This window comes from Haliaeetus leucocephalus, unplaced genomic scaffold, assembly GCF_000737465.1.
Source record: "Haliaeetus leucocephalus isolate CR32 unplaced genomic scaffold, Haliaeetus_leucocephalus-4.0 Scaffold140, whole genome shotgun sequence".
Lineage (NCBI taxonomy): Eukaryota > Metazoa > Chordata > Aves > Accipitriformes > Accipitridae > Haliaeetus > Haliaeetus leucocephalus.
In genome coordinates this window covers 299,597-318,243 of record NW_010972576.1, presented here as the reverse complement: position 1 = coordinate 318,243, position 18,647 = coordinate 299,597, and positions in this window count along the sequence as shown.

Below are 18,647 nucleotides of genomic sequence, written 5' to 3'. Positions count from 1 at the left end.
TCGGCCTCGCTGCCGCCGCCGTCGCCGGGAACGGCTGCGGGACCGGTCGCACGGGCCGCCTTCGTCGCGCCCCTCGTGGCCCCGCTGTGCCGCCGGCACCTCCAGGCGGGGGCGGAAGCCGCTGGAAGTTTTCTGCGGCTGTTGTTGGCACCTCGTACCCCAAGTCAAGTCTGCGAAAATCCTTAGGCAGATACAGTCTTTAAAAACTCCCGGTGATTTCAAGACGAAACTTCCTGCACCTTAGGGGAAAGGAGACGCGCAAGCTCTCACATCGCCTCTGAATGCCGGTTCAGGTACCTGCTGGCATTGTAATGCCACCTGTGCTAACCAGTCCCTTTTGTACGAATCACGCGCCCTTCCCTCTCTTGCTTTTTGTCTTTTAAACTGCAGCTGTATGTTAGCACAAAGCCTTCGGCGCCATCCGGTTTCTTTCCCGAATTAGTTAAATTTAATTTAGAAAGGAGCAAGGTGCATAAATAGTTCAACTACCTTTCCATCATAGCTGACTCCATATTTCATGTTGAATTCCATCTGCCGTCCTGTTGACCTAAATCAGCTAATTTTTTAATGTTAGCTTTATTCCCTAGTACTGGCTGCATGTCACAAGGTTTTGGTAGCGAGGGGGACACGGACCGCCGGGTGGCCTCTGTGGGAAGAGGTATGGGGCTGCCCGCCCCGTGTTGGGGACAGCTGGTTCCTGCCAGCTCCACGGCGGAGGCACTGTGGGCCACAGCTGAGCCCATCAGCAAAGCTGGTGGTGCCTCTGTGAAAGCATAGCTAGGAAAGGGCGGCAAATGCTGTGTGGAGGGAGGAGCTGGGAACAAAAAGGGTAAGAAACAAGGGAACAGCAAGGTCAGAGAGAGAGAGGAGGAGATGCTCAATGGCACAGCACTGCAGCCCCTGGAAGACCCATGCCGGAGCAAATGGATACCCAAAGGAACTGTGGTGAGCCCACACCGGACCACGTTTTCCTGAAGGACTGCAGCCCGTGGGGAAGCCATGCCAGAGCAGAGGAAAGGCATGAGAAGAAAGGAGGGGTGAAGAGAAACCATTACATACTGACTGTACCCCTGCTCTGCCCCTTCCCACCCCCCCAGCTCCCCCTGTGCAGGGAGAGGAGTCCAAAATGAAGTTGAGCGTGGGAAGGGGGGGAGAAAAGGTGTTGTTTTAACATGTGTCTTCCTGGTTTCCACTACCCAAATTAGGAATTACATTTTTATTTTCATTGGCAATAAATTAATCTTCTCCAAGTCAAGTCCGTTTTGTCTGCAACAGTAACTGGTAAGCAATATCCCCTGCTATTATCTTAACCCATGAGCTTTCTCATTCCTGTTCTTCCTGTTTTCTCCCCTGTCCTGCTGGTGGGGGCGCTGCAAGCAGCTGGGTGGAAGTTTGGCTGTTAGCCAAGGCTAACCCACCGCAAGGTTGCCAAGTATGTTAAGAGAACACAACACTCCTAGTGTAGTATCTGAAAGTATTTTCCGTGGTAAAAATTGAGAGTTACTTTCAAACTTGAAACTAGGGCCAAGTCCATCACGAGGTTCTCAGATCTGATAAGCAGAAAAATGCCACTTAATGCAAAAAGAGAAGTGAATATGAGATTGTGAGTGATCTTAGGAAGTTTTGAGTTTGGTCATAAACTGTAACTACAGACAGATAGTAAAGTATAGTAAAGTATGAATTAAATCCGCTAACCTGCATCTTACACTACATAATACATGCCATTTTGTTGCTAAACCTGTATCACTAAAATCAATGAGAATCTTGTCACCCGTCTGACAGATACAAAGGATGATTGCCAGATTAGGATTTATGTGCCTGACTCTGAAAATGCTACCTATCCAGAATGATATTATATTCGATAATAAATGAATCATAAAATTCAAAGCAAAGGGATAAAGGGACTGCACAGAGGCTAAATAAGAATCAATAAAACAGTCATGTTATTCTCAGGGTGGGTTATAGAGTCAGTCCCTTATACAATCATTCTCTGACAATCCAGTTTGTATTTGTCACTCTTAATGTTAATTTCCTACAAATCACTTTGCCCTTTGGCAAAGAAGAAATTTCTCTATAAAGCTAATGATTTTTTTTTTTTTTAAAGAATCACTTATTTAAGCTTTTTTAAAAGCATCCCAATCCCCAAATTTGTGGTTTCACTTACATAGAAATCAAGGTAATCTATTTTGGTTTAGCTTCATCCGTGCTTCACATTTTCATCCAAATAATATTATTCAGTACTTCAGTACAGTGCATCTTTCATACTTAGAGAAGAAGAATAAAAGTGTCTGGGATTTGGGTTCAGTAAAAATCCTTAGCTCTGGCACGGTTTGGGTTTTACAAAAGTTTCACTGCAATTTGTCTAAAAAGGAATCTTCCACACCTATGACTGCAGTTTCTACTGATAACACATACTAAATGATCAATTACATGTAATTTTGCCTGAACCAAGCTATCTGAAGCCTGTAATAATTCTAAATGTATTCCTTATAATTTTAAGCACTCTGATCTCCACATAATTGGTTTAAGAGCCTCATTCTGATCAAGGACTTTACACAAGTTGGTAATTCCATTTATTCAAGCACACAAAAAATGATACTTGATTGAAATGGCATTTTGAAGATACAAAACTAAGAAGTTTTCTTTTTTTCCTTAATAATTTCACTGCTTTTCAAAGATTAAATTCACGTATCTTGACAATTATTTTTTCTTTTATTTTAAATGTACATACATTTCTCACAGAAAATATATCTGTATTGTTACATACTGATGTGCCTAACAATAGCATCTTTAAGATGTGACAGGGAATCCAGTACTGCAGTAGTGATGAGAGAATAATACTAATGGTAACAGGTACATAATTTTAAATGGAGAGTTCAGAAACTCTAACAGCTCTTTTCATCATTGTCTCGTTAAGAAACATTGCTATTACTAATAAAAAATCGTCTTTTTTCTCAATTTCAAAATATGATATATTTTCCAAGTTTTCAGTAATAACAATTTTTGAAATATTAATACTTACTAGTTTAAAATCATAACTATTCAGGTTGCTTTACCTCTGACTAGCTGATGAAGCCTACAGGAAGATAGCAAAGAAGATGGTGTAGCTGGTGATACACTTACAGAAAGTTACAAGATTGTCATAAACAATATGGATGTTGCATAAGGAAAAGGATAGAGAGATGAAAAAAGAGGGAGCATGTATGTAAGTACATATTTTGTATACACATCTATATGTTATATGAAAGGGCGTTAGAATTATGTAATAGATACGCTGAGATACATTGGAAGAAAAGTTTGTATGTATAGGTTACTGATGAAACAGAAGGGACGTGCTGAGAAATTACTAGGAAATACAAAGAAATTTGTGCCCTGAACACTGTGTTTGAAAAGAGCTTTACCCACTTCCTGCAAATGAGGAATGGGTTCCTTTAAGGCACTAAAGCATGGAGTTAAGTTTATTCAAATATAACAATACAGCCTTTGCAGTTAAAATAATTTTTTAAAATTATGCTGAAGGGAATCCCAAGGGACCATCTAGCTATCCCAGTGCCCACAAGCAAAACCAGATATACCTTGTCACTCCTGGCAGATGTCAATCTAAATCTATTTTTAGACCACAGGGTCATCATCGGTAGAGTCTCTGTCAGTGGTGGGAACTCCACACTAATCTATATCAGTGACTTTTATTAGTCTAACTTCAGAAGAGGTTTCCAATACCTGAAACAAGTTTTTCTTGTTGCAATTTAAGCTTACAACTTCTTAGGGTGAATATTGTTCACCAAAAACATGTAGAACAAATTACTATCTTCTGCTGTTCAGCAGTCTCTTCTATATTATAAACTATTGTAACCCCATGTGGTAGTTCCTCCCTGTGATATGTTTATTACCATATTTTTACCCAGATCTTTTAATCTTACACCATGGTTTTGAGACCCCTAATCACTTGCTCTATTACCCTGTTGATTCTTTCAAATCAGGCTACCTGTTTTTTCACCGTCAGTGTCTAGAGCACTAGAATACCTTGTTTATGCCTTCCCACTGTTGGAACAGAGCAGAAAGATTACTTCACAAACAGAAATTATTTTGGTTTGATATGATTTGTTGTGTCAAATACATGCTGACCACTATGCATCTTTTTGGTATCTGCCAGACACTTAAAATAGTGTACTGAATTACCCATCCCTGTATTTTCTAGAAGTTGAGAGTAGGACAACAGGAGTTTCATCTCCTGACCCTTTTTCAACCCACTCTTTTGAAGGTCCCTTTTTTAAAGAAACCTTTTAATCTGCTTCTTTACAGTCATGAGGTACCCAACTTGCTGTCTACCATTTCTCAAAAGCAACTGCTAATAATTCCGAGATCCTTTCAAACAATTTTGTAAATACTCAGTGGCAGAGTTCATAAGATTATTAAAACAATCACATTTTTACAAAAATTACAAAATGGAGTTGTTAGAGTTGTTACAAAGTCTAATCTAAGGCCTTTCTTTTTTCTTGTCATTGTGGTGGTAGCTGAGCTAACCACCTACATGCCATTGACATTTGGTACATAGATTTTAAATTATTGTTTCTTCCATTTTTCTGCTTCCTACATTCTTCCTCCACAATGGGGCACTGACCTTTCTTTTACCCTCTTTATACTAATACATACTATGTTCATAATGATTTCTCATTAACCTTGACATCTTTTCTAGCTGCATCTCAGCTTCCCCTTGGCTTTTGGTACTTGTGTCTTGAATTGCTTTGAAATATTCATCTCTCATAATCTTCCTTGACTTTCATATTCTACTTCAGGCTGCTGCAGACTTCAAGATTTAATATATTTGGTCTTCTATGACTTTCCCTGTTCTTCTGCTATTATTGCTATTTAATCCTTAATAATTTTGCTGTGCAGTAAATGCTCCAAGGTGCTAATAGTTCTCATTCTTCATGAATATGATTAGGTTGCTAAACATCTGTGGACCTCTGCTGACACAACTACTGTGAAAAAGCCAGAACCCACAAACAAAGATCCAGAGAGCACAGGAGCTCAGGTGATCACCATTAACCACACATCCATCTGTGCTTACTGACAGCTTATATACCCTTCAGAATAAGGCACTGATGAATGGGCTTGTCCAAGATCAGAGCAGAAGACCACCTCAAGACAGGTCTGAGCAAAGTCCTTACAAGCATAGAACTGAAAGAGAGAACATCTTCTTACTGGAGTGACATCTCATCTAATCTTTCTGCCATTCCATATAGTCCCAACAACCACAACAGATGCAACAGGAGTTCACATAGATAAATCCTGGAACTCAAGCCTTCAAAAATAGGAGAATCTCGTGGGGTTCGAGTTCTTCTTAATCCAAAACTTTTCAACACAGAAGGATCTAGCCTTTCATATAATACAAGCTGCAGAACTTTAACTTCCACACAAACTTGAGCAGCTCATGTTTGACCCAGCCTATTCAAGACCTTGTCTGGATATAAAATCTTCATTTTTCACTTTGACTACTGAATATTTTCAGTTGTTGTCATTGTCAAAGTTAAGGTTATATCCCTAGAAAAGCATACCATGAAATTTTGTATTTCCTGATGTTCAAAAATACAAAACTCTTCATATCCAGTGAACAATTTAAACTGTATGTTAAAATTTAGAACACAATAATATGCAGTGTCTTGATGCCAAGGACAATCTTCTATGTCTGCACATCAAATCTTTTAGATGCTGTTTATTCACTATAAACTGAAGAGTCTTCTCATCTGACTGTTCTCAGTAGTTCTGTAAAAAATCACAATCTTTTCCTACCGAGGAGTTTCATCTGGCAGATATCACAGCTTCCAGAAAAAGGCAAACATCTCCCTATGCCCTAGTCCCAGACACGCCCTTTCAAACAAACATTTTATGTAATAGATATTCTGTGGAAAAAAAAACAGTAATAACATCATAAAATGGATGGACCCTTTAACTGAAATCATGTTAAAGCAATGCCTGTTAAAACCTTCATGTGTTACTCACAATCTCCTTGAAAAAACACCTTCCTAGTTTAGGCATCTCTAGCTGTTTTATATGTGCCTTACAGAAGTACTCAGCTTCCATGTCTGAGCATGGATTTTCAGACTTGACTCCATTTAAGCACCAAAAAATGTTGGGCAGCCAGTAGAGCTCTGTGTTGCATGGTGACCTGTTTTAACCATCTCATACCATAAAATCTCAATAGAAGCAATTCAGAAGTTGGGTAGGGCATAGGTACCCTTTGTGAGCTTTGACTTCTCAATTCCTTTCTTACTAATAAGGTAAGAGTATTGTGAGTTCAGGTTCCCATATTAGCAGAGTGGACTCAACTGCCACTGTATTCCCCTGATTCTCTTCTGCTACTTATCATTCAAGACATACTTTGGAAATTCATATTTTTTGCTTTAGTGAACTCTGTCATTAGAAGTGTACATATTGCAAGCTATATGATGTTTTTGTTCAGTTGTGTGATTTTGTTCCTTCAGGTCCCAAGAGGAGAAAAACTGTTTACTTCACAATTTTCCATAATTAAGTATCTTAGAATTTTAAGGAGTAGGTCAGCAGTGCTCTAATTCATATCCCCTACAGTTTGTTTTCCAAAGTATATGACTGGAGAAAGTCTTCCACATGTTTTTCATCCTCAGGCAAAAATAAGAAATAAGGATAAGCAAAGAGAGTTAGCTACTTCTGCTACTTTTACCCACTGAAAGTTTCCTGTTAGCCCAAATTTATTGGTCAGAAATTGAGAGGTACAATTTGAGTTATGCTCAACAAAAGGTACTGTGGATGATACTGCAATGTGAAAAGTATATTGTTGCTGGGTGACCTTATTTCATTATGGATTTTCAGGTCTGAAATAAGTTATAAGAAGCATTTTATAAATCCACTTGTATAAGTTATTTGAGCTTTTCCAGTACAAAGCTAGAGGATGAAGTATGTAATGAAACTGGTTTTTACAAATCCCAACCCAGATAGTTACTGTGCAGGTTAGGTCTTCATTTTTTGAATAAACATAAAAAAACCACATGCTACATATCTGCAGAAAACTTTTTTTATTTATTTTCTCTCTGAAACAAGCTCTCCTGTTTTTCCTTACTATGGAGCTCACCAGCATCTCTTCAGAAATGTCTTTTCATCATACAGTTTGAAAAATCCATGAATTATTCTAATCATTGCAGTTGATTAAACAGGTAGGGGTCCTTTTTGATTCTTCATTTACCACTTTCCTCCTTCCTGATAGTTCTGCACGGCTGGAGATTTTCAGCCCCATTGTAGCCTCCTCATCTTAGTAAAGATCTTTTGGTATGCTAATTATCTCCTTTCTAATATTTACTCTCCCTGACCAGAAGCCATTGTCTGCTTTTACATCTTATTTTGAAGAGACAGGGTTCTTAAAATTCTTGAATGTCTCCCTTCACAATAGCTTTAGTCTATACATAATGTGTCAAGCAAGAAAATTATTTAATGGCAAATAAAATTCTAACATTAAGACATTTTTCATTTTTTCAACATTCTACATGGCTCTGCTTTCTTTTTTATGTGCAAAACTGAGTTTAGTTTTTTCTATTTTACCAAAATACTAATCAAAATGGCAAAGCTTACTCAAACAATTAAACCAATTTTTAATCAAATTTATCAAATAAAGAAATATTCTGCTTTATAGCTGTTCATTTTTTAGGCTTTTTTGAAATCTCATTTATTGAGAAATGAATGCTTTCCTGTAAAATGTTTTATGCATGATATCCAAAGCACTGGATACAATACAACATATTTGGTTGTTATATGTTGGACACCACTATCTATCAAGCTGTATCTTCTGCATATAATACATATTATGACACACTTCTAATGTATTCATTGACTTATTATCGAGACTGTTACAGAGGATTTCACAAAATCTAAAGAGTTCTAATAATGCCTAAAAATGTTCATAATAAAGTGTTATTTATGAAAAAAGTTTATGAAAAAAGTCACTGGGATTTGGGGAGTATCAGTATGAAGATTTATTGATACAACCATAATTAAAAGGAAATGATGACTTTGTTTAGTTATCGTGTTAGATTTTGGAGCAAAGTGTAAGCATTAAAGGAAACTGTATTGCAACAGGAGAAGAATCTTACTCGCTTTTACGGTCAGATCACAAACCACATCCATTCTTTCGCTCTGTTTCTATACCTACGTAAGACATTTCAGAATTACATGGTTTTACTTTACTGGCATATTTTTCTTCTTCAAAACCACATCTTCTGTTGGAGCCAAGTCCATTTCTAATCAAATATGTAATTTGACAAGAATACACATTTGTGCCCATAATTTGTTTTGGGCCTGTAGGCACTATTACACATGCTATATGTCTCACCTTGTTACCAAATCATTTAGAGGCAAGAGGAGGCTACACAATTACATACAATTTCTTTACAAATAACCTTGATATGCAGTCTAGGTCTCTGAAATGATCTTGGTGGGGGTTTTTTGTTTGGTTTTTATAAACTTGTTCTGTAATCATTAAACTTCCTGTATAATTTAAAAGTAAATGAAATTCATCTTAAATCTTGCAAAAAATAAGTAGGATGTTTGTGATACAACTCAGAAGAGGCTCTGCACATTTCTATCCAATTTTGAAATATGAAAATATCAATTTGCTGCAGGACAAAACCTTTCAATGACACATTGCTTCACAGGCCCTCTTTATAGAAATTTCATTTATTAAAACCATCTATACCTTTCCCATCTTTCTGTCACTTGCTGTCTTTCAAAATGACTTCCTTCCAATTTATTTCCTTTTCTATGATTTTCAGAATACAAATACCTAGCTTCTATTTTACTTATTCTTTTCCATATTTTTCTTCTCTCCCTCATCCTCTTACCTTCTTCAGTTGACTGCTTTGGCTGTATTTTTAACTTAATAATTACATGGAGTCTATTTCAGAAGTGGAAAATTGATGTGGAAGAAGACCGCCACAACACAAACACCACTGCTGTAGAGTACAGTTGGCCTTCCAGATTACTGGGGTTGATGAAGCTATTGGGAGTAGATTGGTACACATTTATAAATTATTGCAACATCCAGCCAAATCTCTCTATACTGAGCTGGTCATTTTGAATTGGCAGCAGTGTTTCGCAATTGGCAGCTTGTCTTAATCGGGACATCTAGGAACTAAATTAATATTTTGCTATATGATCATTCTTGTTACTATTTTAATTTTTTCAGCACCTTTGATACATCAAAAATCAGAAACAAGGTTCCAAAGCAAAAAAAGAGATATAAAAATACAGAAAATATACTTAAGGAACTGAGGAAAGGAACTCCAGTTGCAGTTCCATGGTACTCCAGTTAGCAGATAATCCAGTTATACAGTTAAAATGTGTTTCTGCAAAATAATTTTTTCCTGTGGGATGCTAATTCTGCTTATACAGTGGGCATTTTCACATAGCAAAATTAATCACTTTATTCAACAAAATTGAAAGATTTCATTTTGTCAAAAAGTAACTGAACAGTAAGTTTCCAGGTTGGTCAGAATTAATTGGCTGCAATTTGTAGTTGCTGTATTTCAAAGACTAAGTTCCTCAGAGTCCCCGTCTCTGTGGGCCAGATATGTGTCTAAACCTCAGAGGAGACCATGAATTGTAGAAGATGTAGTTTTGCCACAGGGCCTGGTCAGAGACCTGGAAATTTCTAACCATCTGGCTTCTTAGGTGGACCATAGGAGAGAATAGGAACACAAAGTGTTGAAACAAAGAATTAATTTAGAGATACCAGTAGATGCAATTTGACAGACTCAAATTCTGAATATTCAGATTAAATTAAATTAAAATTAATATTTCAATTCAGGGCAATAAAAACACTACAATTAAAAGAAAAAGCCATTTTTAAAGTTTGGATTCTACAGAAAGTTTTAGGACATTGACTTTTCATCTAGATTTAACGTGGAAGAAAATGTGAAAGGAATTAAATTTTTTTTATACATATTCAGGAGTCTGGAAAGCAGTTTATAAATCTGTCATGGTTTCAGCTGGGATAGAGTTAACTGCCTTCCTAGTAGCTGGTACAGTGCTATGTTTTGAGTTCAGTATGTGAAGAATGTTGATAACACTGATGTTTTCAGTTGTTGCGAAGTAGTGTTTAGACTAAAGTAAGGATTTTTCAGCTTCTCATGCCCAGCCAGGGCACAAGAAGTTGGCACAGGATACAGCCAGGGCACCTGACGCGAAGTGGCCAACGGTGTATTCCATACCATGTGACGTCCCAACCAATATAGGAACTGGGAAGTGGGGGCAGGGAATCGCCACTCGGGGACTAGCTGGGTGTTGGCCGGCGGGTGGTGAGCAATTGCCCTGCGCATCATTTGTACATTCCAATGCTTTTATTACTACTGTTGTCATTTTATTAGTGTTATCATTATCATTATTAGTTTCTTCTTTTCTGTTCTATTAAATCGTTCTTATCTCAACCCAGGAGTTTTACTTCTTTTCCCGATTTTCTCCCCCATCCCACTGGATGTGGGGGGAGTGAGTGAGCGGCTGCGTGGTGCTTAGTTGCTGACTGGGGTTAAACCATGACAAAATCTGTTTGCAACTTGCATGCCCTTTACATAATGATGATTTTCCTTTAGGAAGATCTGTCTCTAAAGGCACAAGATACCACTGGGAGAATTGCCATACATCCGATATCAAATCTAAATCCCTCTGAGGTGGCACTTTTCCACACTCCTAGCAAACAATTTCTTCCTAACATGGACCCGTACTATACCAAATGGCTGTGCATCTAGAGGAAGCAGGGGGGAAGAAGACATTGCTCAACCTGTTGTTTGCCCCTCCACACATGCTGATGAGCATAGGCCTTTAAAAGTCTGTAATTTATCCAGACTTTAATCCAGCTAGGTTTGACTAGATTAGTCAGGTCACAGGTTTAACAATTCTACTAAAGTTTTCTAGTCTTGAATGGGGATCGCATGTTGTTCTACAGCATATTTTGGTATTCTATGGTGCCTCTACAAACAGCAGTTAAGGTGCTAGCATCTGGTTGATGGTAACCCACGGAGCTACGCTCTAGATTCAGCAGACGTCATTTCCTCCAGAGACTCCTACAGAGCTCAACAGAAATGCAGAAGTTTGACCCAGTTGATGAAGTGTCCTTCTTCCCTTTCTCTTTCTTCACAGGCGGCTAGGCTATATAGTAGACCGTAAGTTGACCTTCAATTAATAGCTCTTCAAAGAGTCCTTGTTTGGATATTTTATTAGCTTCAAACACTAGGTATCCAATGGATTCCTAATTTATTAGAATAAAATAATAGTATGTTAATACACAACATAGTACTTCCCATTTTTTAAGATTTTAAAGATTGTTATTTTTTTTCTATATCTATGTCACCATGATCAATTATTCTGATTTATCCTTTTATTATATTAACACACATCACACCCATCTTAACCATGCCAGCCCATGAGTGTACAACAGCAAGTAATTCTGATCTGTCACTACAATGTGTTTTGGTATTTTGTTGGGGTTTTTTTGTTTGTTTTGGGGTTTGGGTTTTTTCCCCTCTACTTCAGGTCATCAAGATAAACACCAAGAATCTCAGACTTCCTTTAACCTTCAAACATTGTGCAAGCCACATAACTTCCCTATATCACAGATTAAAATCAATAACCTAGAGTGCTTCTTCCAAGCCCCAGCATGCATCTCAAGGAGACTACTTGTGTTTCAGAGAAACCTCTTATACCCAGCATAGTCTCTCCAAGTACCAAAATAAGTTATCACTGAAATATAAGAGAGAAAGAAGGTTGGTCCTTCCAGGATTTTTTACTTGTTTGTACAAGCACAGCTCTGGACTCTATACAGGAATTTAATTTTCATGTGCCACTCTGATTCATACACTCAATAACAAAAGGGAGAGTCAAGAACATAGGAGTTGATAATTGCTGGCATCTTTGGGAATTCAAACCACAAACTATCAACACCTTTGAAGGAGGGATTACATTGCATTCATTAAAGTATACAAATCCAGACAAATTCTAAGAAATCAATGTCCCAGTTTTTCCAAAATACGGCATAGCATCCAGCCTCATGTTTATCATAGCTCTATCAAAGAATCACCTGTTCCTAATAACAGGGTCTCTCTCTGAGATTCAGAGTTACAGAAAAGGAACAATTTTAGCCACATGATAGAAGACCTTTTAATCAAGAATGAGGAACATCCCCATTCTTCATCACTCTGTAATGTTTTATATTGCTGACCCCATATCAGAATCAGAATGCTGGGGTAACTCAATCCTTTTTTTGAGAGAGAGACTCACAAACAATTACATTTTCACCTAAAGTACTCCTAGAAGAGGGAGAGAATCATGCACCAAGAGAAGCTTGAAAACCAGCAGGGAATGACATGGAGCTTTCTGATTTTTGACATCAAACTGTAACTATCTCAGTAGCATGAAAATTAGCTCCACGATTTTTGAATAGACATTATCTCTCAGACCAAAATGGAAGCTATGGTGATAGGTAATATTTTGACGGACATGGCATGGACATTTTTATACAGAACTTGTGCGTATGAAATTTTCATCTTGATGCCTCCTCTCAGAAATTGTTCTGAAAATGGTGCATAGACTTAGAACGACAGAAGCAAATTATATCTTCCACACAGAACATTAAATGAGTAGACTGCATTGATCAATATATACCAGGTCACATTATGTATGCCAGAAATCTGCACTAATCACTAAAGACTTGAAATTATGTTTGAATCTGATTATCCCTGATCCTAGGCCATGTACGCAGAGAAAATAAAAAGACAGGCAGTTATAAAGTATGCAATTAATGCTTTTCTCTTAATAATAAACTTGGTATTTAAAATATAACTGTCCCTTCCATAACTTGTTCACTGTGTTTTTCCCAATGTGAAAAAGCATGTGTACATATTGATTAAAGTGTTCGTTGTTCTAATCCTTTATTATTTTCTGGAGTGAGTTTTTTTTAAGAGGTTATAGCAAACTAAAATGTAAAGTAAATACTGAAATCTATGAGGTTTGAGTAATAATATTGTTTTCATGTTTTATAGTGCCACTTTTTTTTTTTTGAATGGCAGATCTTTCCCTTTTTCATTTCTCCATTTCTCTGATCCTGTTAAGATCTACTCACAGACTGCTTTATGCAGCTGGAAATGAAGTTGTTTCATGCTATACACAGCGCCAACGTACTTGCAGGGAATCAAATACACACTTGGGTTAAAGGTCTGAAGAATGCTAACAGTTAACAATTTACATACACTGAACATTTGGAAAGCTTTTATCTTTTGTTCCTTTGAGTCAAAGAGTATTAAATTATAAATTTCTTCAAAATCATATGGGTAATGAATGGGGAAGTATTAACGTTAAGTTAATGATTACAAACTGACAATGAAGATTAAGAACATGAAAGTCTTATGAGAGTATCTTTGAGTTCTAAGCAGGAATAAGATCTTTAATAGTAATCTTCATGAACTGACACAAATCAAGGAGCATACATTAAACATCCCAGTTCTTCAAGACACAGTCATATTTTTAAAGTAGAAACCAATGTTTTTAGACTAATTTTTTATTTGAATTTAGTAAAAAATTCACAATTCAAGGAATGTGACAAAAGGTCAATTGCCAACATATTCTTACCTTTTAGCATTTACTTTTAGAAACATAGAAAACTCTTTAAATAGACCCATGTGCATGTTCCTAACATCTCACCGAGAAAAACCTATTTATAGGAATGTACTGTTTGTGCCTTTTTCTTAATGTATATAGGAGAGGAGTGCCCCCTAGTGATAACTGAAAATCACATTTATTTTTTTGAACATCAGTCAAAATGTGTTTTAGAGATGCAAGCTGAGTTATTACAATTGTTGTACTTAGACATAGTCCTAGCAATATTTTTTCCATTCCTTATTTTATTTTTAAGTTAAAACCTTTCATTTCCTTTTTTATTTAGTTAAAATGGATATTACTTGACAATGGGAGGGTTTCTGTTTGTCCCTTATGCTGTAACTAGTTATACCTATAAAAATTCTTGATCCTGGAAAATTTGCTTGCAGATACTAGAACTCATGCCTTTACAGTTATCCTAAGCTTTTCTGGCACCGCAGTGTGATTGCATATGTGTTTTAGGACTGCTGTTCTTTGAGAAGCTAATGCAAAAATGTCAGTAAGAGCCATACACCCTTATGATTCTTATAGTGACTAGCATTTTAATGTCAATAGAAGTTATTTGTGTAGATCTGTTTTTAGAATCATTTGTATTTCCTCTCAGGATGTCATTTCCCTGCTACAGCACTGCAGTGAGAAGGCAAGTAGTGCTAGCGCATTGCACTAACACTATGGTAGATACACAAGTCCCATAACCTTCCTTGCAAATGCATGCTCCCTTAGAAGACAACAGAAACTGGAATTAAAGTACCCTGACACAAGCAGCTTATCTTATTCTTAGAGAGCTTGAAAAGCATCTGCAATTGTTCCATGGACACCAAGGAAATCTGACAATTTTTCAAAGTGTAAGCCTGTCACAAATGAATAGATCTATGTACGTGTGTGTAGTAAACCAGATTATTTGGCAAGGGGAAGGCCGCCTCTTGATAATGGAGAAAATTTGTGGGTCATAACCAGACACTACTGCTGATGTTGTTGTCAATTTCATGCAAAATGGCTGAACATTTTTTACTACTATTTCCTACAGGTAATATTTTGTGCAAAAGATTTAAGCAAAACCAAATTCATTGTTCAACATAAATCCACTTTCAGGAAAACAAAAGGAAAATTCATGTATAGGTCATAATTCTGATATAACAAAGGAGGCAAGATAAAAAGAAATGCTTCCTGGAGAAAATAGCCCAGCCCAGAGACATAATAAGAAGTGCAACAGGATAGTATGTCATTTTCAGGCAGCAAACACAAATGCTGCAAAAATACCCACAAAACCTCCACTTCTGTGGAAATGTTTACACTAAGCTGCCTAGGAAGTATATTTCAAAGCAGCAAAGCCATCCACCCAAGCCAAGCCAACAGTCATATCACTATCTTTCCCACTTAGAAAACAGTGCTAAAGTTCAGATGTAGTAAAAGGTTAAGCAGAAAGCTCGCACTCAACTTTAAAATACAAAATTTAATTAGGACTACATAGTGGTTTAGTAGCTGAAATGATATAGAAACCATGCATGTTGTTTCTAAAACAGAGATCAGAACACTGTTAACTACACAGGATCTACCTTTGAGAGAAGAGTGAGAGCAAAGAGCAGCCTTGGAGGACCATGGGATTGGGGGGCAAAGGCCTAGATGGTATGGGATAAGATCATAACAAGAAGAGGAACTATGACTCCTTGGATTTGAGTGCCCCAAATTCTCCAAGTGAAGTGTTTCTACTCTACAATGAGCTAGGTGAAGGTATGGGAAGCACAGGAGTATCCACCCATCTGCTGACAGAATTTCTCTTGAGGAAGACATTTTTAACAGAAGATAAATCAAATATATCATCTAGATCAGTGTGTAGTGTTGTTACCTGTTTACTGGCAGAATTCCCTGGTGTAGACATGGTTGTATAAAGAGAATTTATAGAACCTGGGGGATATTTCCAGATTCCTCTTTGGTTTTCCCTGGCTGAAGGATGTAGATTTTGACAGTGATAATAGCAAGCTTGTATGTACTATGTTCTGTTATACTGCATGTGAGGGTTTTTTTAAAAAACTATAGACTTTATATCACAAGAAGCAGTTAGTATAACATAGATTTTGCTTAAATGTGAAATGGCAGTCTAAAGCACTTTCTATTCATTCTCCTTATATTAGCACTTTACTCTGTCCTTCAAGCTGCCAGAATAGTATGAGACTTTTAAAAGTGTATCTTAATGGCAGAAAGAATCCTACTTGTCCATCAGTTTCCTTACACTGGATAAAGTCATACCTCTTCCAACTATTCAGTGACCTTAGGATCAGGACACACTTTCCCCAAGTGCCATTGGACAGTATACAGTGTAAAAAGAGGCAGTATGTCCTTCCCCTGACCCCATTCTTTGCCTCAAGAATACCATGCTTCACAGAGTCTCTAAGATTGTAATAAAACATTCAAGAAGTTTGAATGGTCCTTGAGAAACAACTCTTCCTTCAAAGCATTCGCAAAATGCAAAACTTTTACTATGAATGTGCAATTTATTTTTGCCACATAAAGTATTCTAAATTTTGCCTTTGGAGACATATATAACATTTTCAAGAAGCTCCACTAAATTGTTTATAAAATAGACTCTGATTTTACAAACACAGTACTATTTTTGAAGTATGTATTTTTAACCCTATATGTTTTTCTTTCTTGCCAGTAGAAAAACCACCAAACAACCCAGACACCAAACCAAAACACCGAAACCAAGAGTTCAAATGGGCAATATTAAATTTAGCTTCTGCATATTCTGGATGTGGTGTTAAGTGCATAAATAACAAGCCCCATCCCCCCAGAACACAATACAGCTACTGGAAACAGTCCATAACAGACTGAGCTTATCTTGTAGAAAGCCACTTGTAATGCAATCAGATTGAGTGGACCTGCGTTTCTCCACTGAGGCACAGCAAAGTGTTGGCCTCTTGTTGACCTTCTGTCCGCAGCTATTGGTCTCAACCAACTTCTGGAGAGTGGAAAAAAAAAATACATCAGCAGCACTAAGCTGATTTTTGTCTCCCAGAGAGGCTGTGCTATACCTACTCCTTTCTGTTCCCTTAATGCCTTCAGTGTCCCACCTAATGCAGTCTTCACTGGCTGAACTTTATGAACATTCCTTGCAAATGAACATCAACAAAACTATGCAGGGCATAATTGTTTGTGAGCAATAAGACCTTATCTCAGTCAGTATTCTTGAAGCTAAAGTAGGTGAATTAAGGATTTTCACAGAAATATTATTAAAGTGTGTTTGTGCCAAAGTACCAGATCTCCGATACTTTCCGCTAACCAAGACTTATGGTTTAACTGATGGTTCCAAATTTGACCTAGCAGAACTGAAAAGCAGAAAGTCTCCAGAAGTACTCATCCACTGCAAGAGCATTTAGCCTTCTTTCCAGTAGCCTTCCTGTAATATCAATTTCAGCACCCAAAGACTTGGCCTTCAGTAGTTTCTTGCCCCCAACTGTCAAATAAGGTGTGCCACATCAAGATTGTAAAAAAAGGGGAAAAAATATACCTTGCAAAATAATGTCAACTTAGAGAAAGGCTACGCTATTTTATTTTTAATGATTACTCATCATTTCATCTTTCATCATTCTCTCTCTGCTATAGGCTTGCTTACTTTTTCCTTCCTCCAAGAAACTCTCATTTTAAGATGAAGGAATTCCAATTCTACCATCCAATTAAGGAGGAGTGATCTTTCCTTTCATAGACAGTCCCATGCACATCATTGCTTGAGACAATGGAGTTATCTGTAAGGCAAGGACAATGTAAGTTATCTTCTTTAAGAGGCAGCGGGGCAGAGATGGAAGAAGGGAAGTCTGAAAGTTGTCAGGAGAAATAAGACATCTGATTCTTTTTCTTACTGTAACTGGAAAAAATTTACTTAGTCAAATTGTAAGAGAGATTGAAACAGCATTACAGTCTACAATGACTATTTAAATTTAATAACAATTTTCATTATTTGTGTTTTTCTGTACAGTGTTTGGAAATGGCTTAAGGCTAGTATAAACATGGTTAACCAGTTTGATTTCCTAGTTTGGTTAAATTTCCTCCTTCAATGTCAGTATGTCATATTTCAAAACATATTGCTAATACAGATGTCACAACATGTAAACTTATTCCATACTCAAAGTATTGATTTAGATGTTTCAAATTTATAACTTACTATGAAATCAATAAAGTACATACGAAATGTGCATATTATTAAAAAGATGCTCAGGTTTTCCAGATAACAGCAATGCTACTAAAATCCATGCTGCATGCTTTTCCCTGTCAAAATAGACTTTAAAAAAAATTAGTTTTGAGCATAAAAACAGTGGGATCTCACAACATAGAAATTAATTTTTCTTTTTTTTTCCTAACACCATAACACTTCTTAATCTTTTTCAATCTAGTATTTGCATATCTGTTTCACAGAGAATTTTTTCACATCAGGTAAAACTAAAAGAAGTCTAACTTAGAGTTGAAAACTACGTATATGTTTTCTTATCCATGCACTGGTAAACACAATGTATGGTAAAAGCTGGAAAACATAATTACGTGGTTTGGCTGTTTGTCCAACCAGTTATATGATTAAAGGACACTTCATGAGCACTGCTAGGTCAGTTACACTCTTCAGGGGTTTTTTTGTTCCACTTCTAGTGGGATGTTTATGTGAGCAGTTACTTTTATAAGTACAGCAGCTAGAAAACTCAAGAGTTCATTTCCATGGTAACAACCACCTTTTCACTGGAAATACCAGTTCGCTTGAAAAGTCACATATATCTGTCTTCTCCTTCAGCAATTTTCCACATACATGTAATTAAGATGGAGGTATGAAAGCATATTATGTTGGTTTTTTTAGAATTAATATAAGGTGGTATTACAGTGGTATGGAATTCATATACAATGATATTTTGAAAGACAATTGGTAGGCAAGAGTGGCAGTAATTTAAATCTAGATCCTATTACTAAGGCTATTTAATTTCTGCCTGAATAAGATA